At 35.5% G+C, this 15,452-nt stretch overlaps 1 long non-coding RNA gene across 1 annotated transcript; it reads right to left on the reverse strand.

The window, feature by feature from the left end:
• Window positions 1-717: 717 nt before the first annotated feature.
• On the reverse strand, window positions 718-12,519 carry LOC116524544. Its single transcript, XR_004257383.1, has 2 exons — window positions 12,411-12,519; window positions 718-807 (listed from the first exon to the last, which is right to left on the reverse strand). It is a non-coding gene; the product is annotated as an uncharacterized LOC116524544 (long non-coding RNA).
• Between the last annotated feature and the right edge of the window lie 2,933 nt (window positions 12,520-15,452).

The following is a 15,452-nucleotide window of genomic DNA, read 5'->3' on the forward strand; positions in this document are numbered from 1 at the left end:
AACTTAGTCCTAGGTATTTTTTTGTTATTGTTGTTCCTATTGTAAATGGAATTGTCTTCTTAATTTTATTATCAGCTAGCTTATTTTTTTAATTTTAATTTTAAGTTATGAGGTACACGTGCAGGACGTGCAAACCAGGTAAACGTGTGCCATGGTGATTTGCTGCATCTATCAACCCATCTCCTAGGTATTGAGCTCAGCATGCATTAGCTATTTTTCCTAATGTTCTTCCTTCCCTCACCTCACCCCCCCAACAGGTCCCAGTGTGTGTTGTTCCCACTCCTGTTTCCATGTGTTCTCATTGTTCAGCTCCCAGTTATAAGTGAGAACATGTGGTGTTTGGTTTTCTGTTCCTGTGTTAGTTTGCTGAGGATTATGGCTTCCAGCTCCATCCATGTCCCTACAAAGGATATGACTTCATTCTTCTTTATGACTGCATAGTATTCCATGGTGTATAGGTACTACATTTTCTTTATCCAGTCTATCCTTGGGGGGTATTTGGGTTGATTCCCTGTCTTTGCTATTGTGAATAGTCTCAGCTAGATTATTACTGGTGTATAGAAACACTACTGAATTTTACATGTTTATTTTTTATTCTGAAACTTTAGTAAAGTCCACTTATCAAATCTAAGATATTTTTCATGGAGTCTTTAGGTTTTTCTAGTTGTAAGATTATATCATTAGCAAACAGTGATAATTTGACTTCTTCCTTTCCAATTTGGATGCCTTTTATTTCTTTCTCTTGCTTGATTCCTCTGGCTAATAATACCAGTACTATGGTGAATAAGAGTAGTGAAAGTGGGCATCCTTGTCTTATTCCAGTTCTTAGAGGAAATGCTTTCAACTATTCCCCATTCCATAAAATGTTGGCTATGCTTTTTGAACAGTTCATATTAATGTATTCATACAACATGTTAACTTTTGACTCTTGCTTCTTTTAATTAGCATAATGTATTTGAGATCCACCCATGTAGTAACATGTGTCAGTAGTAAGTTCCTTTTTACTGATGAATAGTATTTCATTCTATGGATATACCACATGTGTTTATCAATTCACCATTTCATGGACATTAGATTCTTTCCACTTTGGGCTATAATTTAAAATGCCATTGTGAACACTTGCATAAAAATATTCATGGAGATATATATTTCCTTTCTCTTGGCTAGATACTTGTAATTGGAATTGCTGAGTCATATGGTAAATTTATGTTTTTTACTTGTTTGATGTATATATATATATATATACACACATATATATGTGTATATATATGTATATATATATGTATACATATATATATATACATAAAAACAGAGCACATATATATCTATATATATATATGCGCTCTGTTTTTAGCTATACATTGTTTATACTTTTTTATGTTTCTTGTGATTATTTTATCTTTAGTATATTTTTTCCTTAAAGTCTGTTTTTGTGATATTAGCATAACTACTGTAGCTTGCATATGGTTATTATTCCAAAGGCTTATCATTCTCCATCCTTTTACTTTCAGCCTGTTTGTGTCTATGAATCAAAATTACTTCTCTTGTAGACAGCAAGTATTGTGATCCTGTTTTTTAATTCATGCTGACAATCTCTGTCCTTTTATTGCACCACTTAGTCTGTTTACATTTAACATATTTATTGAAATGGTTACCTATACATCTCCCATTTTCTATTTGATTTCTATATATTTATGTGATCTATCCCTCTGTTATTCTTTTAATACCATCTAAAATTACTAAAAATATATTTTTATAAAGTATACAAAATATGCCAAAATACAGAAAGCTCCAACATAGCTCCATCTTCTTCTTCTTTCTTTTCACTATGATTACCATTAACAGATTAAATGCACCAATAAAAAGGCAGAGATTGTCAATATGGATTTTTTTAAAAAAGATCAAAATATAAGCTATCTATAAGAGAAATAATTTAGAGTCATAGATACTAATAGGCTGACAGTAAAAGAATGGAAAATGATAAGCCTTTGAAACAGTAAACTTATGTAGTATGTTAATATACTAATTGTACTTATCACAAAAATAGACTTTAGGGAAAAATATTATTAGAGATAAAATGATTACAAGGAACATATCAAGTATGAACACATGCATATCTAGAAACAGAGCCTCAATATACATAAAGCAAAAAAGTAAAAGTGTAAATGTATCATATTACCCAGAATTCCACTTACAAGTATTTACTTAAAAGAAAGGAAATGTGTATCTTCATAAAACTTGTATGTTAATTTACAGGAACATAAAAAACCATCCAAACTTGGGCAAAAGAGATGAACAGACACTTCTCAAAAGAAGACATTTATGCAGCCAACAAACAGGAAAAAAAGCTCAATATCACACATCATCAGAGGAATGCAAATCAGAACTACAATGAGATACCGTCTAACACCAGTCAGAATGGTAATAATTAAAAAGTCAGGAAACAATAGATACTTGCGAACCTCTGGAGAAATAGGATCGCTTTTACACTGTTGGTAGGAATGTAAATTAATTCAACTATTGTGGAAGACAGTATGGTGATTCCTCGAGTATCTAGAATCAGGAATGCCATCTGACCCAGCAATCCCATTACTGGGTATATACCCAAAGGAATAGAAATCATTCTACTATAAAGACACATGTACACATATGCTTATTGCAGCACTATTTAGAATAGCAAAGTCATGGAAGCAACCTACATGCCCACCAATTATAGACTGGATAAAGAAAATGTGGTACATATACACCATGGAATACTACACAGCCATAAAAAAGAATGAGGCCTCATCTTTTGCAGAGACATGGGTGAAGCTGGAAGCCATTATCCTCAGCAAAATAACACAGGAGCAGAAAACCAAACACTGCATGTTATCATTCATAAGTGGGAGTTGAACATTGAGAACCATGGACAAAGAGAGGGGAACAATATACACCAAGGCCTGTTGGGGGGTGAGGGAAGGGAACTTAGAGGATGGGTCAATAGATGCAACAAACCACCATGGCACAGGTATACCTATGTAACAAACCTGCACATTCTGTACATATATCCCTTTTTTTTTTTTAGAAGAAACAAAGAAAAAAATTTGTATGTTATAACTTTACATATTATAAACCCAACATTAATTTTATAACTATTGTTTTATGTAGCTTTCTTTTAAATAAATTTAGAAAAAAGATAATTATTATACTGTCTTTCATATTTACCTACATAAGAATTTATAGCAGCACTGTTTACTTCCATGGATTGCAGTTATCATTTGGAGTCATTTGCTTTTCATCTGAAGGACTTTGTCTGGAATTTCTTATAAACCCAGCTTGCTAGAAGCAATTCTCCCAGTGTTTGTTTATCTGAAAATGTCTTTATTTTACCTTCAGTTTTGGAAAGATTGCTCTGCTGGATGTTGAATTGCTGGTTGATAGCTTATATTATCATACAACCCTTTAAATACATAATTTACTGCCTTCTAACCTCTCTTGTTTTCTTAATTTATTTTTTATTTTTGAGAGTACATAATAGATGTACACATTGCACAATAATCACAACAGCATAAATGAGTTATCTGTCAAGTATTTATCCTTCCTTTATGTTACAAACAATCCAATTATACTCTTCTAGTTACATTTAAATGTACAATAAATTATTTTTGACTATAGTCATCCTGTGTGCAATCAAATACTAGATCTTGTTCACTCTAATGATATGTTTGTACCTGTTAATCACCCACTCTCCACCTCTCACTACTCTTCCCAGCCTCTGGTAATCATCATTCTACTGTCTATCACCATAAGTACAATTGTTTTAATTTTTTAGCTCCCACACGTAAGAAAAACAGTTGAAGGGGGCAGATCCAAGATGGCTGAATAGGAACAGCTCTGAAGTGCAGTTCCCAGTGAGAACAATGCAGACGGTAAGTGAACACCACATTTTCAAATGAGTTATTACTGCCCACAGATGAGGAGATTCCAAAAGTGAGATTGCCATGGATTTTCAGCACAGCTGTTTCAAATGGTGCAGTCTCTGCACAAAAACTCAAAAAAATCTGGGTGGACATTTCAACTGGTGCCTGAAACACCTGGGAGACAGAGCAACCCATTCAACTGAAAGAAAAGGGACTGAAACAGGGAGCCAGGTGATCTGGCTCAGTGGATCCCACCCCCACAAAGACCAGCAATCTGAAATGCTCTGGATTGAGAGTTTCACAGCAAGCACAGCTGGACCCACAATGGTCCAGCTCTGTTGGGGAAAGGGCATCCGCCATTACCAAGGTAGTCTGCCACTACCAAGGCAGTCCACCATTACCAAGGCAGTCCACCATTACTGAGGCAGACTGCCATTACTGAGGCAGTTCTAACTATACCTCTATAAACAAAACCACAAGGAAGCTCACATAGCAGCTGGGCAGAGCCCACAGCAGCTCAGCAATTCCTCTGCTGGCACACTGTGACTAGGCTACCTCCTTGCTGGACAAGGCAACTCTAAAAAAAGGCAGCAGCACATCAGGAACTTATAAATAAATCCTCACCTTACCAGGACCGAACACTTGGGAAAAAAGGTGGTTATGAATTCCACTGCAGCAGACTTAAACGTACCTACCCAAAAGCTCTGAACACAACAACGGAGCTCACAGCTCAGCACTTGAGCTCTTATAAGGGACAGACTGTCTCCTCAAGTAGCTTCCTGACCCCCATAGATCCAAAGAGTCACCTCAGAAAGGAGCGCTCAGGCTGACATCTAGCAGGTATCCTTCTGGGTTGAAGATAACAGAAGAAGAAAATGGAGGCAACCCTTACTATTCTGGAGCCACCGTGGGTGATTCTGAGGCAAGCAGGGTCTGGAGTGGACTTCCAGCAGCCCTACAGCAGAGGGGCCTGCCTGTTAGAAGGAAAACTAAAAAACAGAAAGCAATAACTTCATCATCAACAAAAAGGATATCCACTCAGAGACCCCATATGAAAGTCACCAACTACAAATACCACAGGTAAATAAATCCACAAAGATGGGAGGAAACCAGCACAAAAGGGATAAAAACATCCAAAACCAGAATGGCTCTCCTTCTCCAAGGGATTACAATTTATCACCAGCATGGGATCAAAGCTGGATGGAGAATGAGTCTGATGAATTGACAGAAACATGCTTCAGAAGATGGGTAATAACAGAGTTTTCTGAGCTAAAAGAACATGTTCTAAACCAATGCAAAGAAACTAAGAACACTGAGAAAAGGTTTGATGAAATGCTAATGAGAATAAACAGTTTGGAGAAGAATATAAATGACTTAATGGAGCTGAAAAACACAACATGAGAACTTCGCAAAGCATACACAATTTTCAGTAGCCAAATTGACCAAGCAGAAGAAAGGATATCAGAGATTGAAGATCAAGTCAATCAAATAAAATGAGAAGGCAAGACTAGAGAAATAAAGAGTGAAAAGAAATGAACAAAGCCTCCAAGAAATATGGGATTATGTGAAAAGACCTAATCTATATTTGATAGGTGTACCTGAATGTGACAGAGAGAATGAATCCAAGCTGGAAAACACTCTTCAGGATATTATCCAGGAGAACTTCCACAATCTAGCCAGGCAGACCAATATTCAAGTCAAGGAAATATAGAGACCACCACAAAGATATTCCTCAAGAAGAGCAACCCCAAGGCACATAATCATCAGGCTCACCAAGGTTGAAATGAAGGAAAAAATGCTAAGGTCAGCCAGAGAGAAAGGTCGGGTTACCCGCAAAGGGAAGCCCATCAGACTCACAGCAGATCTCTCAACAGAAACCCTAGAAGTCAGAAGAGAGTGCTGTCCAATATTCAACATCCTTAAAGAAAAAAACTTGCAATCTAGAATTTCATATCCAGCCAAACAAAGCTTCACAAGTGAAGTAAAAATAAAATCCTTTAGAAACAAGCAATTGCTGAGAGATTTTGTCACCACAAGGCCTGCCCTACAAGATCTCCTGAAAGAAGCACTAAACATGGAAAGGAACAACCAGTACCAGCCACTCCAAAAATGTACCAGTGGTAAAGAGCATCGACACAATGAAGAAACGGCAACTAATGGTCAGAACACCCAGCTCGCATCAAAATGGCAGGGTCAAATTCACACATAACAATATTAACCTTAAACGTAAATGGGCTAAATGTCCCAATCAAAACACAGATTGGCAAATTGGTTAAAAAGTCAAAAACCATTGCTGTGCGGTATCCAGGAAACACATCTCACTTGCAAGGACACACATAGACTCAAAATAAAGGGATGGAGGTAGAAATACCAAGCAAATGGAGAGCAAAAAAAGCAGGAGTTACAATTCTAGTCTCTGATAAAATACACTTTAAACCAACAAAGATCACAAGAGACAAAGAAGGGTATTACATAATCCTAAAAGGATCAATCATAAAGCAACTTCTTAATAACCTAGAAAGCGACTTAGACTACCAAACAATAATAGTGGGAGACTTTAACAACTTCTTAACACCTAGAAAGAGACATAGACCCCCAAACAATAATAGTGGGAGATTTTAGCACTCCACTGTCAATATTATTAGATCAATGAGACAGAAATTTCTTAACATAAAGTAACTTGTTAACAACCTAGAAAGAGACTGAGGCTCCCAAACAATAATAGTGGGAGACTTTAACACTCCACTGTCAATATTATTAGATCAACGAGACAGAAAATTAACCATGATATCCAGGACTTGAACTCAGATCTGGACCAAGAGAGCCTAATACACATATGTAGAACTCTCCACCCCAAATCCACAGAATATACATTCTTCTCAGCACCACATTGCACCCACTCTAAAATTGATGGCATAGTTGTAGGTAAATCACTCCTCGGCAAATACAAAAGAATGGAAATAATAACAAACAGTCTCTCAGACCACAGTGCAATCAAATTAGAACTCAGGATTAAGAAACTAACTCAGAACCGCACAACTTCATGGAATCTCAACAACTGGCTCTTGAATGTTGGCTGGATATACAATGAAATGAAGGCAGAAATAAAGATGTTCTTCGAAACCAATGACAATGAAGACACAGTGTACCAGAATCTCTGGGACACATTTAAAGCAGTGTCTAGAGGACAATTTATAGCAATAAATGCCCACATGAGAAGCAAGGAAAGATCTGAAATCTACAACTTATCATCAAAATTGAAAGAGCTAGAGGAGCAAGATAAGAAAAAAAAGCAAACTCAAAAGCTAGCAGAAGACAGGAAATAACTGAGATCAGAGCAGAACTGAAAGAGATAGAGACACACACCCAAAAAAAAAACCACTTCAAAAAATCAATAAATCCAGGGGCTGTTTTTTTGAAAAGATTGACAAAATAGACTGCTAGCCAGATTAATAAAAAAGAAAAGAGAGAAGAATAAAATAGATGCAATAAAAAAGGACAAAGGGGATATCATCACCTATCAGAAATACAAACTACATCAGAGATTACTGCAAACAACTCTATGCACACAAACTGGCAAACCTGGAAGAAATGGATAAATTCCTGGACAGTTACACCCTCCCAAGATTAAACCAGGAAGAAGTAGAAACCCTGAATAGGCCCATAACAAGGGCTGAAATTGAGGCAGCAAATGATAGCCTAACAACCAAAAAAAACCCCAGGTACAACTGAATTCTACCAGAACATACAAAGAGGAGTGGGTACCACTACTTCTGAAACTATTCCAAACAATCCAAAAAGAAGGAATCCTTCCCAGATCATTTTATGAGACCAAAATCATCCTGATACCAAAACCCGGCAGAGATTCAACAAAAAAGAAAACTTCAGGCCAATATCCATGATGAACATAGATGCAAAAATCTTCAATAAAATACTAGTAAACTGATTGCAACAGCACATCAAAAAGCTTCTCCATCACGATCAAGTAGGTCTTATCCTGGGGATGCAAAGCTGGTTCAAGTTATGCAAGTCCAGAAATGTAATTCACCACATAAACAGAACCGAAGGCAAAAACTATGTGATATCTCAATAGGCGCAGAGAAGGCCTTCCACAAAATTCAAGAGCCCTTTATGCTAAAAACTCTCAATAAACTAGGTATGATGGAACATATCTCAAAATAATAAAAGCTATTTATGACAAACCAACAGCCAAAATCATACTGAATGAGCAAAAACTGGAAGCATTCCCTTTGAAATCTGGCATTAGACAACGATGCCCTCTCTCACCACTCCTATTCAATATAGTATTGGAATTTTTAGCCAGAGCAATCAGGCAAGAAAAAGAAATAGAGTATTCAATTAGGAAAGAAGGAAGTCAAATTGTCTCTATTTGCAGACGACATGATTATATATTTAGAAGACCCCATCATCTCAGCCCAAAAGCTCCTGAAACTGATAAGCAACTTCAGCAATGTCTCAGGATACAAAATCAATGTGCAGAAATCACAAGCATTCCTATACACCAATAGCAGACTTAGAGCCAAATCAAGAATGAACTGCCATTCACAATTGCTGCAAACAGAATAAAATTCCTAGGAATACAACTAACAAAGGATGTAAAGGACCTCTTCAAGGAGAACTACAAACCACTACTCAAGGGAATAAGAGAGGACGCAAACAGATGGAAAAACATTCCATGCTCATGGTTAGGAAGAAGCAATATTGTGAAAATGGCCATACTGCCCAAAGTAATTGATAGTTTTAATGCTATCCCCATCAAGCTACCTATGACCCTCTTCACAGAACTGGAAAAAAACACTTTAAACTTCATATGGAACCAAAAGCAAGCCCGCATAGCCAAGACAATTCTAAGCAAAAAGAACAAAGCTAGAAGCATCATGCTACCTGACTTCAAACTATATTACAAGGCTACAGTAACCAAAACAACGTGGTACTGGGACCAAAACAGAGATATAGACCAATGGAACAGAACAGAGGCCTCAGAGGCAACACCACACATCTACAACCATCTGATCTTTGACAAACCTGACAAAAACAAGCAATGGGGAAGAGATTTCCTGTTTAATCAATGGTGTTGGGAAAACTGGCTAGCCATGTGCAGAAAGCAGAAACTGGACCCCTTCCTGAAACCTTACACTAAAATTAATCCCAGATGAAATAAAGACTTAAACTTGAGACTAACACCATAAAAACCCTAGAAGAAAACTTAGGCAAAACCATTCAGGACATAGGCATAGGCAAGGACTTCATGACTAAAACACCAAAAGCATTGGCAACAAAAGCTAAAATAGACAAATGGGATCTAATTACACTCCAGAGCTTCTGCACAGCAAAAGAAACAATAATTAGAGTGAACTGGCCACCAACAGAATGGGGAAAAAAATTTGCAATCTACCCATCTGACAATGGGCTAATATCTAGAATCTACAAAGAACTAAAACAGATTTATAAGAAAAAAACCCGACAAACCCATTCAAATGTGGGCCAAGGATATGAACAGACATGTTTCAAATGAAGACATATATGGGGCCAACAAACATGAAAAAATGCTTATCATTACTGGTCATTAGAGAAATGCAAATCAAAACCACATTGAGATACCATCCGATGACAGAATGGCAACCATTAAAAAATCTGGAGACAACAGATGCTGGAGAGGATGTGGAGAAATAGGAACACTTTTACACTGTTGGTGGGAGTGTAAATTAGTTCAGCCATTGTGGAACACCGTGTGGCAATTCCTCAAGAACCTAGAAACAGAAATTCTGTTTGACCCAGCAATCCCATTACTGGGTGTATATCCAAAGGATTATAAATTGTTCTGTTATAAAAACACATGCACATGTATGTTCATTGTGGCATGGTTTACAATAGCAAAGATCTGGAACCAACCCAAATGCCCATCGATGATAGACTGGACAAGGAAAATGTGGCACATATACACCATGGAATACTATGCAGCCATAAAAAATGATGAGTTCATGTCCTTTGTAGGGACATGGATGAATCTGGAAACCATCATTCTCAGCAAATTGACACAAGACCAGAAAATCAAACACTGCATGTTCTCACTCATAGGCGGGTGTTGAACAATGAGAACACATGGACACGGAGAGGGGGGAGCACTGCACACTGTTGAGGGGGTGGAGGGTGGAATGTGGAGGGACAGTGGTGGTTAGGGAGGTTGGGGAGAGATAACGTGGGGAGAAATGCTAGATATAGGTGACAGGGAGATGGAGATGGCAAACCACATTGCCATGTAGGTACCTATGCCATAATCCTGCACGTTTTGCACATGTACCCCAGAACCTAAAATGCAATAAAATATTTTTTAAAAAGAAAAGAAAAAAAGGAAAAACAGGTGAACTTTGCTTTTCTGTGGCTGGCTTTTTTCACTTAACATAATGACCTCCAGGTCCATCCATGTTGTGACAAATGACAGGATCTCTCTTTTTTTTTTTTTGTCTCAATGGTATTCCATTGCATGTATATAGCACACTTTATCCATCCATCTGTTCATCTGTTGTGGACACTTACGTTGCTTCCAAATCTTGATTATTGTGAATAGTGTTCAGCAGTAAACATGGGATTGCAGATATCTATTCAATATGCTGATTTCATTTCTTTTGCACGTATACCTAGCAGTGGGATTCCTGGATCATATGGTAGCTCTACTTTTAGGCTTTTCAGCAACTTCTGAACTGTTCTCCATAGCAGTTGTACTAATTTACACTCCTATCAGCGGTGTACAAGTTGAAAAGAGTTCCCTTTTCTCCACATCTCAGCAACATTTTTTAGTGTCTGACTTTTGGATAAAAGCCATTTTAATTGGGGTAAGATGACATTTCATTGTAGTTTTGATTTGCATTTCTCTGATGATTAATGATGTTGAGTACCTTTTCATATACCTTTTTGCCATTTACATAACTTCTTTTGAGAAATACCATTTCAGATCTTCTGTCTATCTTTTAAATTGAATTAGATTTTTTTCCTATTGTGTGATTTGAGCTTATGTGTTCTGATTATTTATTGTTGTCAGATAGGTAATTTATAAATATTTTCCCCCATCCTGTGTGTTGCCTCTTCACTTCATTGGTTGTTTCCTTTGCTGTGCAGAAACTTTTTAACTTGATGTGATTCAATTTTTCCATTTTTTTCTTTGGTTGCCTGTTCCTGTGGGGTATTATTAAAATATTTGCCCAACCTAATGTCCTGGAGAGTTTCCCCAATGTTTTGTCTCAGTAGTTTCATCATTTCAGGTCTTAGATTTAAGTCTTTAATTCATTTTATCTTGATTTTTGTATATGGCAAGAGATACAGCTCTAATTTCATTCTTCTGGATATGGATATCCAGTTTTCCCAGCACCATTTATTAAGGAGACTGTCTTTTCTCTAGTTTATGTTCTTGCCACTTTTGTCAAAAATGAGTTTGCCAGGCCATGCACAGTGGCTCGCATTTGTGGTCTGAGCACTTCTAGAGGCTGAGGCATGTGGATCACCTGACCCCACATGGTGAAACCCTATCTCTGCCAAAAAATAAAAATAAATTAGCCAGGCATGGTTGTGGGTGCCTGTATTCCCAGTTACTTGGGAGTCTGAGGTGGAAGAATTGCTTGAGCCAGGGAGGTAGAGGTTGTAGTGAGCTGAAATCACACCATGGCCTCAGCATGGCTGACAGCCCGAGACTCTGTCTCACCAAAAACAAGAAAAAAAAAAAAAAAAAAAAAGAGTTTACTTTAGAGGTATGGATCTATTTCTGAGTTCTCTATTCTGTTCCATTGGCCTATATGTCTGTTTTTATGCCATCACCATGCTCTTTTGATTATAAGTTGGTAGTATAATTTAAAATCAGGCAGTGAGATTCCTCCAGTTTTACTATTTTGTTACAAATAGCTTTGCCTGTCATGAGTCTGTTGTGGTCCCATAGAAATTTTAGTATAATAGTTTCTTGTATTTCTGTGAAAAATGTCATTGGTATTTTGATAGGGATTGCACTGAATCTTTAGATTGCTTTGGGTAGGATAGAAATTTTAACACTATTGATTTTTCCAATCCATTAACATGGAATGTATTTCCATTTTTCATGTATTCTTCAGTTTCTTGCATCAATGTTTTATTGTTTTTAGTTGAGAGATCTTTCACTTCTTTGGCTAAGTTTATTTCTGGGCATTTAATTTTGTTTTTAGCCATTGTAAATGGAATCACTTTCTTGATTTCCTTTTCGTATTGTTCGCCTTTAACATATAGAAATGCTACTGATTGTTGTATGTTGATTTTACATCCTGCAACTTTGCTAAATTTGTTTATTAGTTCTAATAGGTTTTTAGTGGGGTCATTAGCTTTTCCCAAATATAAGATCATATTATGTGCAAATGGGATAATTTGACTTCTTCCTTTTCAATGTGGATGCCCTTTATTAATTTTTCTTGTCTGATTGCTCTAGCCAGGACTTCCAGTACTATGTTAAATAGGTGTGGTGAAAGTGGGCACCTTGTCATGTTCCAGATCTCAGAGGAAAGGCTTTTAGTTTTTCCCCATTTAATACGATACTAGCTGTGAGTCTGTTGTGTATGACTTTTATTGTGTTGAGGCATTCTTTCTATAGCCAGATTTTATTTTAGGGAGTGGTTAGCATGAAGGGATGTTCAGTTTTATCAATGATTATATGGTTTTAAAATGATTATATGGTTTGTGTCCTTTATTCTGTTGACGTGATGCATCACATTAATTGATTTTCATATGTTGGACAATCCTCACGTCACTAAGTTAAATCCCACTTAGTCATGATGAACAATCTTTTTTAACATTGAATTCAGTTTGCTAGTATTTCATTGATGATTTTTGTATCAATGTCCATCAGGAATATTGGATTGTAGAGGTTTTCTGTTTGTTTTGTTTGATGTGTCTTTGTCTGGTTTGGGCATCAGGATAGTACTGGCCTTATAGTATTCCTTCCTCTTCTATTTTTTGGAACAGTTTGAGTGGCATTGGTATTCTTTTTATGTTTGGAAAAATTAAACATTGTAGCCATTGTTCACTTTTTATTTGTTGGGAGACGTTTTATTATAGGTTTGATCTTGTACTTGCTATGGGTTTATTCAGGCTTTTTGGTTTCCATATGCATATCCAGCCATAGTTATAAGAAGACTTATTTTTTAAAATGCACTAATTTATCAATAAAAACAAGTACCTCAATAAAAACAAGTACCCTTCAAATAAGAAGCAGATTCAAAAAAGAGCAAAAATTATAACAAAATATCTTACAAAATAGTTTGAATACAGGCTCAAAAGATACTTAAGAGATTCATTTTTTAAAGACTACCTAGGATTAAGGCTTATAATACATTTCATTATTTCAAGTTTTTCATAAGTTATCAGGCATCAATTTATAACTAACATGTTCAGTTTTTATTCCTTTATCAAAAGAGAAAATTCTAGCTTTGATTCTATACAGTGTAGGAGAGGGGGACTAGAAAATAAAAATATTCAAACAGGTCCATGCAAATAGTATATTTTTCAAATGGAAGAACTTTCAACTGGACCAGAAGTTTATACTGCTAATGTAATTTTCATTGAAACAATTTTTAATAAGTACAAATACATAGCATTAAGATTCAACACCTAATATAGGCCTGACAATCAAGTTTTATGGTTCAGTCTTGATAGGTTGGATGTGTCTAGGAATTTATCTATTTCTTCTAGACTTTCCCATCTATTGGCATATAGTTGCTCAGATTACCCTCTATCGATCCTTTGAATTTTTGTGTTCCTAGTTTTATCTACTTTTACATCTCTGATTTTATTATTTGTGTCTTCTCTCTTTCTTCCTAGTTATTTGGGGTAAAGGTTTTTTGAATTTTTAAATTTTTGAAAAAAAAAAAATACTTTTCATTTTGATGTTTCTATTTTTTATTTCAGTTTTACTTATTTTTTGCCCTGATCTTTATTCCTTTCTCCTAATAATTTTGCATTTGGTTTGCTTTTTCTTTTCTAGTTTTTTAAGATACATCATCATATTGCTTATTTTACATTTTTCTACTTTTCTGATGTAGGCACATATAGCTATAAACTTACCTCTTAGAACTGCTTTCACTGTATCCCATAGGTTTTGATATTTTATGTTGAATTATTATTTGTTTCAAGAATTTTTTTAAATTTTCTTCTTAGTTTCTTCATTAATCGTTAGTCATTCAGGAGCATAATTTTAATTTCCATATATTTGTATAGTTTCTACAATACTTCTTGTTGTTGATTTCTAGTTTTATGCCATTGTGTGCAGTAAAAAGTACACGATATAATTTCAATTTTTAAAGAAATTGAAATTATGTTGTAGCCTATCATATGATCTATTCTTGAGAACCATTCATGTGCTAAGAATAAGCATATGTATTCTACATTTGTTTGATGAAATGTTCAGTAAATATTTATTTGGTCCATTTGGTATATAGTGCAGATAAAATCTGATATTTATTCATTGATTTTCTGTCTGAGTAATCTGTCCAGTGCTGCAAGTTGGTGTTTTAGCCTCTATTATTATATTGGGGTTTATCTCTCTCTTTAGCTCTAATAATAATTGCATTATATATCAGGATGCTCCCATGTTAGGTGCACATATAATTATAGTTGTTATATCTTCTTGCTACATGGACCCTTCTATCATTATTTAACAACCTTCTTTGTCTCTTTTTGTATTTTTTGTCTTGAAATCTATTTTGTCTGACATAAGTATAGCTATTCCTTGTCTTTTTGGTTTCCATATGCAGAGAATATCTTTTTCATCTCTTTATTGTCAGTCTATGTGTATCTTTATATATCAGCTATGTTTCTTGTAGGCGACAGTTCATTTGGTCTTGTTTTTTATCCATTCACCCACCATCTCTATATGTTTTGGTTAAAATTTAGTTCATTTACATTCAATGTTACTATTGAGAAGTAAGGATTTACTCTTGCCATTTTGTTATTTGATTTCTGGTTATTGTGTGATCTTCTCTTCCTTCTTTCCTTTATTCTTGTCTTCCTTTTAGTGAAGGAGATTTTCTCAGGTGGTATGTTTTCTTACCTTTTAATTTTGGGCATCTGTTGTATGTTTTTTTTTTGAGGTTACCATGAGGCTTAGAAATAATATATAAACAAATAAGTAAACTAACAAGCAAAGAGAAAACTAATAAAAACTCTACACTTTATCCTGTGTATGTCTTGAAAAGTTTTGTATAGTAGTATCTTTGATAGGTCCTTGTTTTAGACATACTCAACATGTGAGTAGTTTACACATCACAACTACAGTATTACAATATTCTGTGTTTAGATACTTAATATTTGCTAGTGAGTTTTGTACCTTCAGATCATTTTTTTATTACTCAGTAATGTCCTTTATTTTCAGATTGAAGAACTCCCTTTATCATATCTTGTTGGACAGGTTTAATGTTGATGAAACCCCTCGCTTTTGTTTGTCTGGGAAAGTTTTTATTTCTGCTTCATGTTCGAAGGATGTTTTCACCACATCTACTATTCTGGAATAAAAGTGGTTTCTTT

This window comes from Sapajus apella, unplaced genomic scaffold, assembly GCF_009761245.1.
Source record: "Sapajus apella isolate SASKATOON/1434 unplaced genomic scaffold, GSC_monkey_1.0 scaffold45, whole genome shotgun sequence".
In the NCBI taxonomy this organism is placed as follows: Eukaryota; Metazoa; Chordata; class Mammalia; order Primates; family Cebidae; genus Sapajus; species Sapajus apella.